The following is a 12,854-nucleotide window of genomic DNA, read 5'->3' as shown; positions in this document are numbered from 1 at the left end:
TTAGCACATCCACCCATTTGAATTTTAGTAAGAATATTAATATTATTCTGTGAACAATAATTGCCGTTTTGGTGGCATTTCAAACAACAGCAAAATTTAATTCTACAACAGAGAGTCAAAAAGTCAGAAAGGAAGACATAATCCGTACAACATTAAAATAATCAGAATTAATACTGAACATACGTTCCCAAATACTCGGTCGTCCTTAAAAGGACAATGAGGATCTTTAGTGTCCGTACCTGTCTCGTGGCATTTGATCTTGATTCTCAAGATGAGAGATGACGCACCTCCGCTCACGATTGAATGGGTGTTACGGCCGCAAGCGTTGGTGTAGAAGTCGTCCTAGCCCCGAGGGGCCAAGACGAACCTCGTTCCCAGCTTGCCCACTTGAAATGATCGGGTCTGCATGGGCATCAGCCTGGTCTCCCACGCACTCCCTAGATAGAGATGGTGGCTCTATCTCTCAGAGTGTTGGGACTACTCCAGCGTAAGAACTTGCGGATCCGCTCCAGCTACGGTTTTGTTTAAAGTGGAATTTCTAACCACCCCCTAGATGAGACTGCCTTCGGTAAAGGAAGTCCATGCAGGCACCACCATCCGTTCCCAGCCACCACTTCTCACGCATTCGAGGGACTCCGTCAGCATAGTCTGAGCGTCCTCAACGCTATATGCTTCGATAGTCGGATCCTTCGTATTCCGTGAGGCCGGGGTTGTAACGAAGGTCATACGCAACTGCTTAGACGGATAGAAGAACAGCCTCTTCCCTAAGTTCCCGCCAGGAGCATCGCCACTAAACCACTACGAGTCCGTTCCCGTGTAGCAGGGTTGGACTTGGAACATTTTCTGCTACCCCGTAGTACAGATTATTATGCACCCTCCCCCGTTTATGCAGACAGGATGTGGTACCCTAACCCTCTTGGGTCTCTGATAAAGCACCCGCCGTCCGCTGCCGACCCGGAGGCCGACACGAATTCAGTTTGTGCTTTATAGAGGTTGTCACGCCCTCAAGGCTGCACCATTATTTTCCGCCTCCCCCTTGCATCCAAGGGTTGGGAGAGGTCTCAAAGAAGCATGCCGAAGGATCTGGATTGAGAAAGGGAAGTGACCGAGGACACGAGGCTCACCTTTTCAGGTTGCACCCTGCCTTGGCCACACTGTACCACCCATTGTCACCGTAATTCCACATTAAGTGGGTTACGGCTCCCCTGGGTGGATAATAGAGATGAGACGGTCGTTCAAGTCGAACGAGTCGACACCATCCCCACCAGTCATTTCGAAGGACGAATCCGAGACTGTGTGACCGCCCTCACACATCTCGGATTAAAGCTGTTCATTCTCAGGTATCCATTCTAGTCTCCATTCCGTGACGGGTGTCCCGGGAAATTCGCAGCCTTGCCTTCTCGAGTTGCGCCCACTCCTCCCCAGAAATCATCCCGTCCCAAATGGTACTTGAATCTGAACAGTAAAAAACTTACAAAACTAATATAATTTACTATGAAGATCTTGATCTATAACAGTATCTGATCACAATAGGGCAAAGATTGTCTTAATTCTCTTATTCTTACTCGCATTGCTTCATTTCTAGATTCGTGATGTTGTGATGATTTAGTAGCACATTTGAGTGTAACATAGGGAATATATTTTCTTAATTTCTTTGTGCTGTTTCTTCTTCTTTTTCATTTTGCCTTTCATCTGGAATTGTGTTGGTAATATTTGTGCGACAACAAATATTTTGTCGTTTTCGTGACATTTTAACCAAGAACAAAATGCAATTCTAACAGGAATTCTACAAAACGACAGAATGTAAGATAATTCGTAATACAGCAAAATAATCTCAATTAATTACAAAATTTTGACAAACTAAACATTACAGAACTTCGCAACCTCACATCTTATAAAATTCAGAATGTTAATAAATCGCGATGATCGGGCACAACTTCTCTCATTGAAATAAATTGTTTTAGTACTTTTGGAAAAGTACGACTTCTCGATTGAAAGCCAGAAATAGAGGTGGCACCATCTCACAGGAGAAATTTTATTTCCATAACTTGAGACACGCACTTGCATGCTAAGAAACTTTAATTTACGTAGGTCATGAAAGGAATTTCATTCTCGCGGACATGAGATTGGCTCACACGCTATGAGTACCTCTTCTCAATTTTATTCTTCAATATTAAACAATCTTATAAAAATTGTCGGCATTGTAATATAAAACATATTTTGTTTTAAATCTTAAATGATTAACATCTCTCAATAATTTTTTCAATTAATTAATCTTTATGTAAGGTATTGGTTGAGATAAAAAAAAGTAACTTTTTCATTTCAACCTAAACCTTACATAAAAAAATAAAAGATTAATTAATTGAAAGAAGTAATTTGGTCAATAGGCCACTAAATATGGGATTTATACATACAATGTTATAAATAGATAAATAAGCGCTTCTGTAAGTAATTATATATGCATAATAAATGTATAAATAAATAACTCAATAATTAAAGACATAAATAAAAATAATATTGGGGATATAGAAGTGAGCGTTAAGTTAATTTAAGTTAAGTTCTTGGCTTAAAACTTCAGAACATTTATAATTTTCACTTTACATAAATTTTAGCCAGTTTGGAACAAATATCAATCAAAGGGCTCCATGTCCGACTAACCTCAGCTTCAGTTGTCTCATCACAGATTATTTTATAATTATTTATTTATTATACATTTGGAAACAAAACAAGAATATGCTAACAACTCATTGTTCTTTATTTATGTTAATTAATTAAGGCTTTGGTTGAGATAAAAAAGTCAGTGTCACGAGCGGGATTCGAACCCACGACCTTCGGCTCAGTACGCCGCTGCTGTACCACTTGAGCTATCGTGACTTCGATCCACTCAGACACCAACATCCAATCTCAACCCACCTTTCGAATTTCCCCCTCCTTTTTGCCATTTTTGAAATGTGTAATCTATTTGATTCTCGGCGACCACGGACTCTAATGGACTCCCAATAATATTAATTTTCCACTATATTAGATCCTCCAGAGTCAAAAGTTTCATATTGCATTAAAACACGGAATACAGGTGAAAAAAGTCAAAGATTCGCGCTTTTATTTATAATTATATCGGCCAAAATTCAATTTTTTTAGTAGACACGCGCAATAGTTGTACTAATTTTTAAAAATAAAACGTCTTTCAGTCAAATCTTCAAATCATAGTAGTTCCTCACTGCGTTTGAAAAAGCCAAAAATCGCGAATGGAGACAAGACCCAGTAAATGATCCTGTGCCGGTTCAACAAGGTAGAAATAGATGGAGAGATAGTATGAGAGGAAGAGGGAATAAAAGAAAGAGAGAGAGAAAATAAGCAAATGATACAAACGGATAGAGAGAGAAAGAGATGAAAGAATGAATAAATAAAATAAACAAATCAAGAAAAAGATATGTCGTAGACAAATAGACTTGCAAAAGAGTGGTGCGAAGCCATGTTTTTAATTAGTAGTAGTACTTTATCGCACCTTTGAATGTAAATATAAAAAAGTAAGATAGATAAAAACATTCGTGTAGAAATAGACAGCCTCTGTACGCAATTTATATAAATTATCCTTAGCCCACAATGCTTATTATCCCACTTCTTTGGCTTACGCCGCTGCGTTTCCCACGAGGGAACACCACAATTCAAATGTACCGGTGTTGTTTCCGAAAGTTATTCGAATAAATATAATTCGTTGGAACATGAATTTTATAAGCCCGGGGGCAAAGGATTTGCTACGAAGTGGATTTATTCCGATCTTATCTTTCTTGCGTAAATTAAATTGAGGTGGGGTAAATCGTTTCTCGTTGTAAGGCAATAGTACAAGAGGATGGGTGAGTGCCATATGTTGCCACTATCGCCTCTGATAAATCATCCAGGGCTCTATTTCTCTTCCGGCTATTATTCATCATTCTATATAAATTAAACAACCCCGGGCCCAAATTGTACTAACTTCGCAAACAAATTGCGACCGGTGTTTATTGTACGCTGAAGATTTCCATTTAATTTACCTGGATTTAATTCAGCCTCGATGTATAACAATAACAACAGATCACAATAAACTACCGACATGTATAGTATTTCGGTCCGTAGCTTAAAATTAGATAGTGCTAGTTATACCGACCAATTTTTTATTCACGAATAATCTGTACCACGTTAAGATCTTCATGAAAAGGAAATTTGTTACTGCCAACCTTTCGACCTATTTTAATGTCATCATCAGGTCAAAACAATCTTAAGTATGTATAAAAATTGTCATAATTACGTTTTTAATAGGCGATTTCAAATTTCTTTGAAGATAGCGCAACATTGTCAAAGATTTAACCTGTGAAAGCTTGGCAGTAACAATTAAATTTTCTTTTTCATCAAGACCATAACGTGGTCCTGATTTATGCAAGGTGTTCGGCTACTCGTGTTAAAAACTTTGCCAAGGGATTCTACATTCAAAATTGAACCAAGAAGGCCTAATATAACTATGGTCCAAATCTCAGCGGTTTCGGAGTTATTCCAATTTTTCTGATTTTTTAAAGATTTCACGACCTTGCTTCAAATAAACAACGATAACTTCAAAACTAAAAGGTTTTGGACAAATCCGTTGATGTTATTGAAAACTACGTTAAATTTCCAATAAGATGTGATTAATACTAAACTAGTAAACGTTCGTAAAAAAAGCGTTTTAGAAGCGAGAACTTTGAAAAATAATTTTTTTTTCAAAGTTGAAAAACCTACTAGGTGATTCTAAACCACTATTTCCAAACCTAGAGACCAGCAAATTTCAGAAAACTTACTCCATGTAATATCCGTTTTAGTAGTGCAATTGCTTTTTTTAATTAATTACTTTTTTCAAAGATGAAGAAATTGATGGAGGAAATGAAAAAAACCTTGGCTGACGGATTCGTAAGGTAGAAATTAAAAAAAAAATCTTAAGCTAATTTTTAATGAATGTATTAAACGTTTAATAAATACATTCAAAACTTCCTTAAGTTTTTTATTAATATTAATATTTCCACCTCACTAATTCTTCAACCACGGTTTTTTCATTTCCTCCATCAATTTCTTCATCTTTGCAAAAAGTAATTGCACTACTAAAAAAGATATTAAATGATACATACATAATACATTTTCTGAAATTTACTCGTCTCTAAGTTTGGAAATAGTGGTTTAGAATTACCATAGTAAGTTTTTCAATTTTGAAAAAAGAAAAATGATCGCTACTAAAACGCTTATTTTACGACGTTTACAAGTTTAGTATTGATCACATCTTAATAGAAATTTAACGTAGTTTTCAATGGTATCAACGGATTTGTCCAAAACCTTTTAGTTTTGGAGTTATCATTGATTTTTTGAAGCAAGGTCGTGAAATCTTAAAAAAATCAGAAGAATTGGAATAACTCTGCAACTATTGAGATTACGACCATAGTTACTATGACTTTTTGGTTCCTTTTTGAATGTAGATTCTACTGGCAAAGAGCAACCGAACACCCCATATACTGATTGCTTTTGAAAGCCAAAACATTTTCCCAACTATGCTAAACTAAATAAACACACACTCACACGTATGTATAAATATTTTTCCAGTAAGCTTTACTTGTATACAAAAGCTGTGCATGTCTGTCAAATTTTCAAAGACAGTATTGGGCGAATTGCTAAGACACATCTATTTGAATTACACATAAAACTAGCTGACGGTTTTTTCAGCAGCTCCACAGGATTTGCCGAATTGGTTTTTCTCCCATGAATGAAATCTATGTAAGTAGTTCGAAAAATCTCGATAGATTGGGCAATTAAACAAAACATGCATCATTTCCTGCTTTTCGCCTGAACGGCAAAAGGAGAAAAAATAATTTGAACCAATCTGGCGTACCTACATGGAAATCAAAAACGGATATTTACTGAAGGAAAAAGTTTGGAAAAAGATTTACATATTCTGAGAAGGAACCCTGTTTACAAGGTAGGGACTGGAAAAATAAGGATCCAGAATCAGTTGTGACTGTCAGAATAACTACTAAAATTGGATTACCTTCTTTCTAAACGATATATTTCGTTTGAGTTCCCCGTCTGTGAGATAAAATTTTTAATGTGAGTCAATTTATCTTGTCGGTAACACATGTCAAGGCACACAATTCTTGAAGAGACGCTCCTTATCTGAGTAACCCAATTGTACCGGGCCGTGTTTGATGATAAAGAGTCAATTACGAGGAGTCTGTTGAAACAAATTCGGGGTAGTCTGTTCTGGCCTCATAGCTAGCAATTTTCCCACCCATCCCAGGTTATGCTTAAAAATAACTGAAGAACTGTAATTAACGCCAGGTTCAATATAAATTATACAATTCGGCGAGGCTTCCATCCGCTGAAACCAATTTTTAAAGAAGTTTATTTGAGCCTGTTCCATAATTTATGTAATTACTGATTTTTTTCCATTCGCCGCATTGACTTATATAGACGCGTCAATAGTCAGGGTGTAAAGGGTGTAACTGAACTACTCAGTATTAGTTCGCTTTTGGATGGCTGTATGGTGTTTATTGAATAGCTGTACTCATTACCGTGAACCTTATCGTTTTTGACTTAACCTTCTTTGCCTATAATAATCGTTCATACCTCTATGACCCTACAGAGACATCACCTCTAAGTTGACACAGAGGAAAACCTTCTCTTCAGTATCCGATCCTGATATAAAGATATGAAGTAAAGTTTGTAGAGAGGCGCAATAACGTGCTCTGGATTATCATGTTGGGCATGCATGTCTTACTACTACTACTACCTTGCAGTTTAGTAGTGATTTTTTATTAGCAATCATACTGAAATTCTTTTTTAGACAATATCATTAACTAATTAATTTCCCGAGGTACGGTATCACCGGACATAAGAAACTGTATAGTCTTACAACAGTTGATTATCTTCTATTTGTAGTAGAATTTGTGTCTTCTATTGCTTTATTTAGTCTTAATTGCTTTCAACCTTCAAGAAGAGGCGTAGATGACAAGTCGCTTGAGTAAAGGGCCAGTTCACCTTCTTTATAGTACGGGGCATTGAATTTCAATCATAGCACTCTGATGAATTCCAGCGTTATAGTGTTGGGATAAAGATGAATTGAAGTTAGTATGAAAATTTTTATTGCTTAACTAGGAACGGATCTGATGAGTATACTTAGTTGACGTCTTTTCTTTGTACGATGTATTCATTAAGATAATTGGCTGTGCACATAAAGCGGTATGGTAGAATTCAATCACAGTAGTTCCCGTATACTGGGTCGTCCTAAAAAGGACAATGAAGACCTAGCCTATTCGGCCTTATCGGACGTTTTGACTCTCAAGATGACAGGTGACGCACCTCCACATACGACAGAACGGTGTTACTGCCGCAGCATTGGAGTAGAGGCAGCTCAGCCCCGAAGGGCCAAGACAACCTCGCTCCCCGCTTGCCCATTCCGTGTGGTCGGGTCTGAATTAAGCATCGGACCGTATGCCGCGCGCATAGGGCTATCTAAGCCGAAATACATTAGCCTGGTCTCCCGCGCACTCCCTAGATAGAGAAGGCCACTCTATCTCCCAGAGTATTGAGGCTTCCCCAGCGTAGAAACTACCGGATCCGCTCCGGCCGCGGGTTTGTTTCTAGTGGAATTGCTAACCGTCCCTTAGAGGAGTACCGCCAACGATAAAAGCCTCCAATCGAGCTCAGCCAAACCTACTGCAAAGCATACTCGAGTAGGAGCAACCGATTCACTACCCGTTCCCATCCGCCACTACCTACGCATTCGAGGGACTTTTCAGCACAATCATATTGTGTATTGTGCTGTATAGCAGCGCTATGTATAGCGTCCTCAACGCATATACGCTGCCGTATCCCGTGAGGCCGGGTGTATAACGGTGGTCATAAGCAAGTTTCCTGCGAAGGTCACAGGTAGAAGACAGCCTCTTCTCAAAGTAACCGCCATGGGCGTCACCATGTACCACTACGAATCCATTCGCAGTGTAACAGGTTCTGGATTTGGGAACATTTCTGTTACCCCGTAGTACAGATGGTTATGCACCCTCCCCCGTTCAATTCAATGACAACCATTGACCTGACCCTGGCCAGAGTCTTTGGGCATTCCGGGACTAGAGGCAATGAGAAAGTGGACATGTTGGCAAAAAAGGCGCCAATAAATTCTCATCCTCGAACTCTTTTGTGGCCTAGCACTTTGCCACAAAAAAGAATACATTAAAAAAATGGATTCTTAACGAGTCCATAACCTGGTACAATACGCCAAGTACGAGGCACGCAAAGATATGCGAAAGTCCCATCCGCAAGACTTACAAAGGCAAATTACTGGAAGTTAATAGCAACAGGACCAGGATTTTGGTTGGAGTCGTGAGCCGTCTAAAGGCTGGTCCACACTTGGACTCAAAGTTGCGCGCCACCCTTGCCGGGGTGAATCTCGTTTGAATCAGGAGTGTTGCGAGATTCAACTCCGCAACATGTCCACTTGTATCTGGAGTGTTTTGCGGGTCTACGTGATACAAGATTTTAAGTTCCACAGAAACAAAAGATTCAGTGATACAACGTTGCGCAACATTGCAAGTGAAGACGCTTGTTCCGGGGCTGGCCGGAGTGTGGTCGCAGTTTCACAGTAGGGGAAATAGAATTTCTAAATTTTGTGTTTCCTTTAAAAACCTTCAGCGCAACCATTTGCAAAGGCTTTTCAGAATTTTTAGGTATAGCCAGGAAGAATAATGGACCGCAGAGTACGTTTTATGTTTTTGTAAGGACCTATGTAGGTATGGATTCTTGCAACTAGGAAAGGAAAAGCTGTAAGCAAGATCCTACACTAAGAAGCTGGCCAGTGAATTATAAAAATAGTGGAACACATTAGAACTTCTGAGGACGCGGTGCAGAAGGCCTTGTGGACAGTTCTTTTATCCCTAGCCCCATCCTCACATTTTCCAAAAGAGTCAAACCACGGCTAACTTTGATGAATTCACTGTTCAATCTAATATATGAAAAAATGAGTGTCTGTCAATTTATTTATGTTGTTTTATATTGAAATGATAGGTGAACGAATTAAGAATCTGGTTTAGGGTAAATTTCATATTTGAAGTAACTATGAATGGTTTTAACGCTGTACTTGGTCTATTTCGATCCCGTTTATGCCATTTTTAACGAGACATAAGAAAGGATTATAACGGATTTCTTCACCCCCTTGATAAAAAGTGTTTTGAAGCGGCTCTAATGGCCCAAACTCTTCGTTAGGTCGGTGGGCGAGGGAAAAAATCGTGAGGACGTCGAAATGATATATAGAGTGTCGCCGGGGGTAAATGCCGCAGAGTAAACAGCGAGGGCCCAGCTATTAATTAGCCAGTGAATGAACCCAGGCTATGGGAACAACTTTATTGAAAAGTCGCCTCCTCCAAGCGTCCTGGGAGATTTATCAGAACGGTGACCGAGAGAGAGAGAGAGAGAGAGAGGGAGTGAGAAAGGGAGTGAGTGAGAGAGCCGAGGTTTTTATTTGACGCCATGGAAATAAGCGATAAATCAAGTTACAGCAGCCGGCAGTGGAAACTTTTCTGGGGGACCGCACCGTTTCGAGAAGTGCCGTCGTTGACTAATGAATCTGAACACTCCGACTGCTCAACTCCAGCTCACACCTACTCTTCTTTACAATTTGAAAGAGATGCAAACAGACGGTAGAGCAACTGACACCCCTTTTCTCCTAGTACATATCTTCTTAATAATACAATTAAAGCTTTTGNAAGATGTTAAATATAACGTTGACCTTGCAATAGTGGAAACATACAAAATTTCTATAGCGAATGATCTCAGTGTTGATTCAATCTGACCACAATCGAAACAAAAGGAGCCATTTTCCGTATAAACTCCATGATATATTTAACCGATATTCCCAATAGTTAACATTGGCTGTGACAAAAACGCATTTTCCTCTGTTGTTTAAAATAACTACAGCAAAATATTTTTAATGGTCTTTGAAATACGACATAATCATATGGAGAGATTCCACAGACTCTCTTGTGGAAACACATTTATAAGATTAAACGGTTGATTTACTGTCGTATATTCGCCGAGGGGATATATACTGTCGCAAAGCTACTCTTCAATAATCTCCATTCAAAATTGGTATTAAAATATAACGTTTTGACGTTTCGCATTGACGGTAATTTGTTGAGATTATAGATTATTATATTGTCTAAAGGATTTATTATTTATTTTCCTCTCTTGGTCGACAAAATTGATCTATTTTTTTCCGCTTATATTAAAGTCCTTATAAAGTCGCGAGGCTTATCCTTTCTTTTTCATTTTCCAGTCAATAGTAACATTGTCGGGCGTTCAATAACTCCGACATTTCTAATGGTGTATGACCAAAATTGAACAGATTATAGAAACTTTAATCCAAATTTTTCTTCTCAGTATTATGGCCATGTCAAATCCCAAGACCGGTAAAATAAGCTTTGTAAACTTTTTGTTTAAATCGATTTAAATAATCTTTCGTAAAAATAATATTGTGGTGCAATTGAGGTCATGAGGAAACGAGTCGAAATATGTATGCTATTCGTCGCTTGAAATGACTTTTTACTTTCAAAAAGGTTAAAAATTCATATAGTAAACTGTCTGAACGAATTTTGAATTTACTAAAGAGCAATGGAACATCAGACAATATTATTGTCTTGTTATATTCTATTATGTTGAGGCATCCAAGTGTTTTCTTGAAAAATATTAGCCTTCAGTTGATGATGTTATTTTATCACTTAACGGTAGCAATTGGAATGATTTACATAGTTCCGTTAACAAAAATCTCTATTATGCAGAAACATGTTAATAAAATAATTTCATTCTTAGTTTATTATTTTTTCGTTAAGGTATTTTTTAAATTTTTCAATTGTTCACTTTGCCTATTTTTATATTCAATTGAGTTTATCTTTTTTTCATTAATTTTTAACTGTTAATATTTAAATTTTTGAAGGCATTGATAAATATCAGGTGATCATGCTTTAGATGTTAAAAACAAAGAGTACGATTTTACGTTTTATAGTGCGCAATGTTTTTTTATATCCAGGGTGTCCCAGCTAAACATAACCCTTAAATTTATCATTTTTAGTTATATGAAAAAGTTGCAACACATTTTTGCGCATTGACTTCAACTTTCTGTTTTTAAAGAGAAACTACTTTTTATTTGGGTTCCAATCTTCGTGGAGGTCATTAGACAGGTGAAAAAAGAAGATTAATTGCTAGATTCACTAATTTCGTGGTCCGCTTGACCAAAAATCTTACAATTAATTAAGGTTTTCAGTTGAGATAAAAAAGTCAATGGCACAAGCGGGATTCGAACCCACGATATTCGGCTTGATGAGCAGCGGCGCTCACCTCGATCCACCCATAATTGATTACACATTTGAAAAATGGCAAAAAGGAGGGAAAATTCAAAAGGTGTGGTTGAGATGGGAAGTTGGTGTCCGAGTGGATCGAGGTCACGATAGCTCAAGTGGTAGATTCAGCGGAGTATCAAGCCGAAGATCGTGGGTTCGAATCCCCCTCATGCCATTGGCTTTTTTATCTCAACTGAAAACACTAATTGCTAGGTTCACCGAGCTTATCGGTAGCTTATAGAGTCATCATCAGGGTCTATTTTATTAAAATGAAAATAAATACACAGTAATATACAATTAACAATTAATGCAATAAAATGCTATACATATTTTCCCAAGAATGAAGAATAGTGATATATTCTTGGGAAAGTATGTATATCATTTTATTACATCAATTATTAATTGTATGTTACTGTGTATTTATTTTAATTTGTAATAAAATAGATTCTGATGATGGCACGATAAGGTGCCGAAAGCTCGGTGAATCCAGCAATAGTCTTCTTTTTTTCACCTGTAAGAAGATTGAAATCCTACAAAGATTATCTTCAGGTCGATCAACTACTTTTTATTAAATATTTGAATTCTACGACAAATTTCAAGAAAAAAAGGACTCCTGGATCGATTTCTTAAGGGAAACTCAATGGACAGTTCAATTGATGGAATGTCCCGAAACTTTGAAACCCGTTACCAAGATATATTTTACATTCTGAAATTTTTTTGATATATAATTACTTTTATTTATGATTGTTTGTAATTGAAACTTCATTCAGTCATTCAATATTTGATGCTGCGGCGAAGTGGCTGCTTAGAAAAATAAAGCAGGTTTCTATAAATAAGCCATACATTAGGTTGGAAAATGCCCATCAGGATTTTGTTGTCAAACCGTCTTCTGGCCGTGATGAAACGTGATAAAACGGCAAAGAGCTATTTTTGACGGAGATGGTTCAAAGAGGAAATAGACGTTCGGCTGTAGGTACGGCTGCTTGGGACGCCCTACGAATACTAAATCCTTGCCAGATGAGGAGGGCCGCATTTAAAAAGGTTTTACGGATGTACTTGTCATCCCGGTGAAATGTTCTTCCCATTCGGTGGTTTAATACGTATGCGGCCTTTTCGACATGGCTTCATGCGGTAAATTATCTCTGGCAACATCTAAACCTTGTTCGCCAGGGTCCATGACATTGTGTCACAATAGTAAAAGTAAGACAGAAACGGAATAGGCATACGGATTATACTCTGTCTGCTATCCTTCTTTCCAAGAAATGTTAACATTAAACAATTCGATCAGAAACATTTATTCTTTACAATTTTCTAGCAAACAGGAATAAATTTACAAAAGTCTAAAATGTACAACAGATTCCTTGAAAACAAATTAATAGGATTTATTTTGAAGTGATTAATTTTAAAAAACACTGTTTTTATGCATATATATTTCTCATTTCACTTTTCTGGCACTCATTCGCATTTTATCTTACT

At 37.5% G+C, this 12,854-nt stretch overlaps 1 protein-coding gene and 1 non-coding gene across 4 annotated transcripts in view; one reads left to right on the top strand and one right to left on the bottom strand.

Moving 5' to 3' along the window:
- The window catches only part of LOC106661879 (glutamate-gated chloride channel), a 185,290-nt gene that overhangs the window by 48,335 nt on the left and 124,101 nt on the right, over positions 1-12,854 (top strand). The window lies entirely within an intron of this gene.
- Positions 2,802-2,874, bottom strand: Trnas-acu. Its single transcript has one exon. It is a non-coding gene; the product is annotated as a tRNA-Ser (tRNA).

This window comes from Cimex lectularius, unplaced genomic scaffold (genome assembly GCF_000648675.2).
Source record: "Cimex lectularius strain Harlan isolate CLEC.00 unplaced genomic scaffold, Clec_2.1 scaffold34, whole genome shotgun sequence".
In the NCBI taxonomy this organism is placed as follows: domain Eukaryota; kingdom Metazoa; phylum Arthropoda; class Insecta; order Hemiptera; family Cimicidae; genus Cimex; species Cimex lectularius.
This window is presented reverse-complemented; position numbering and strand designations above follow the sequence as displayed.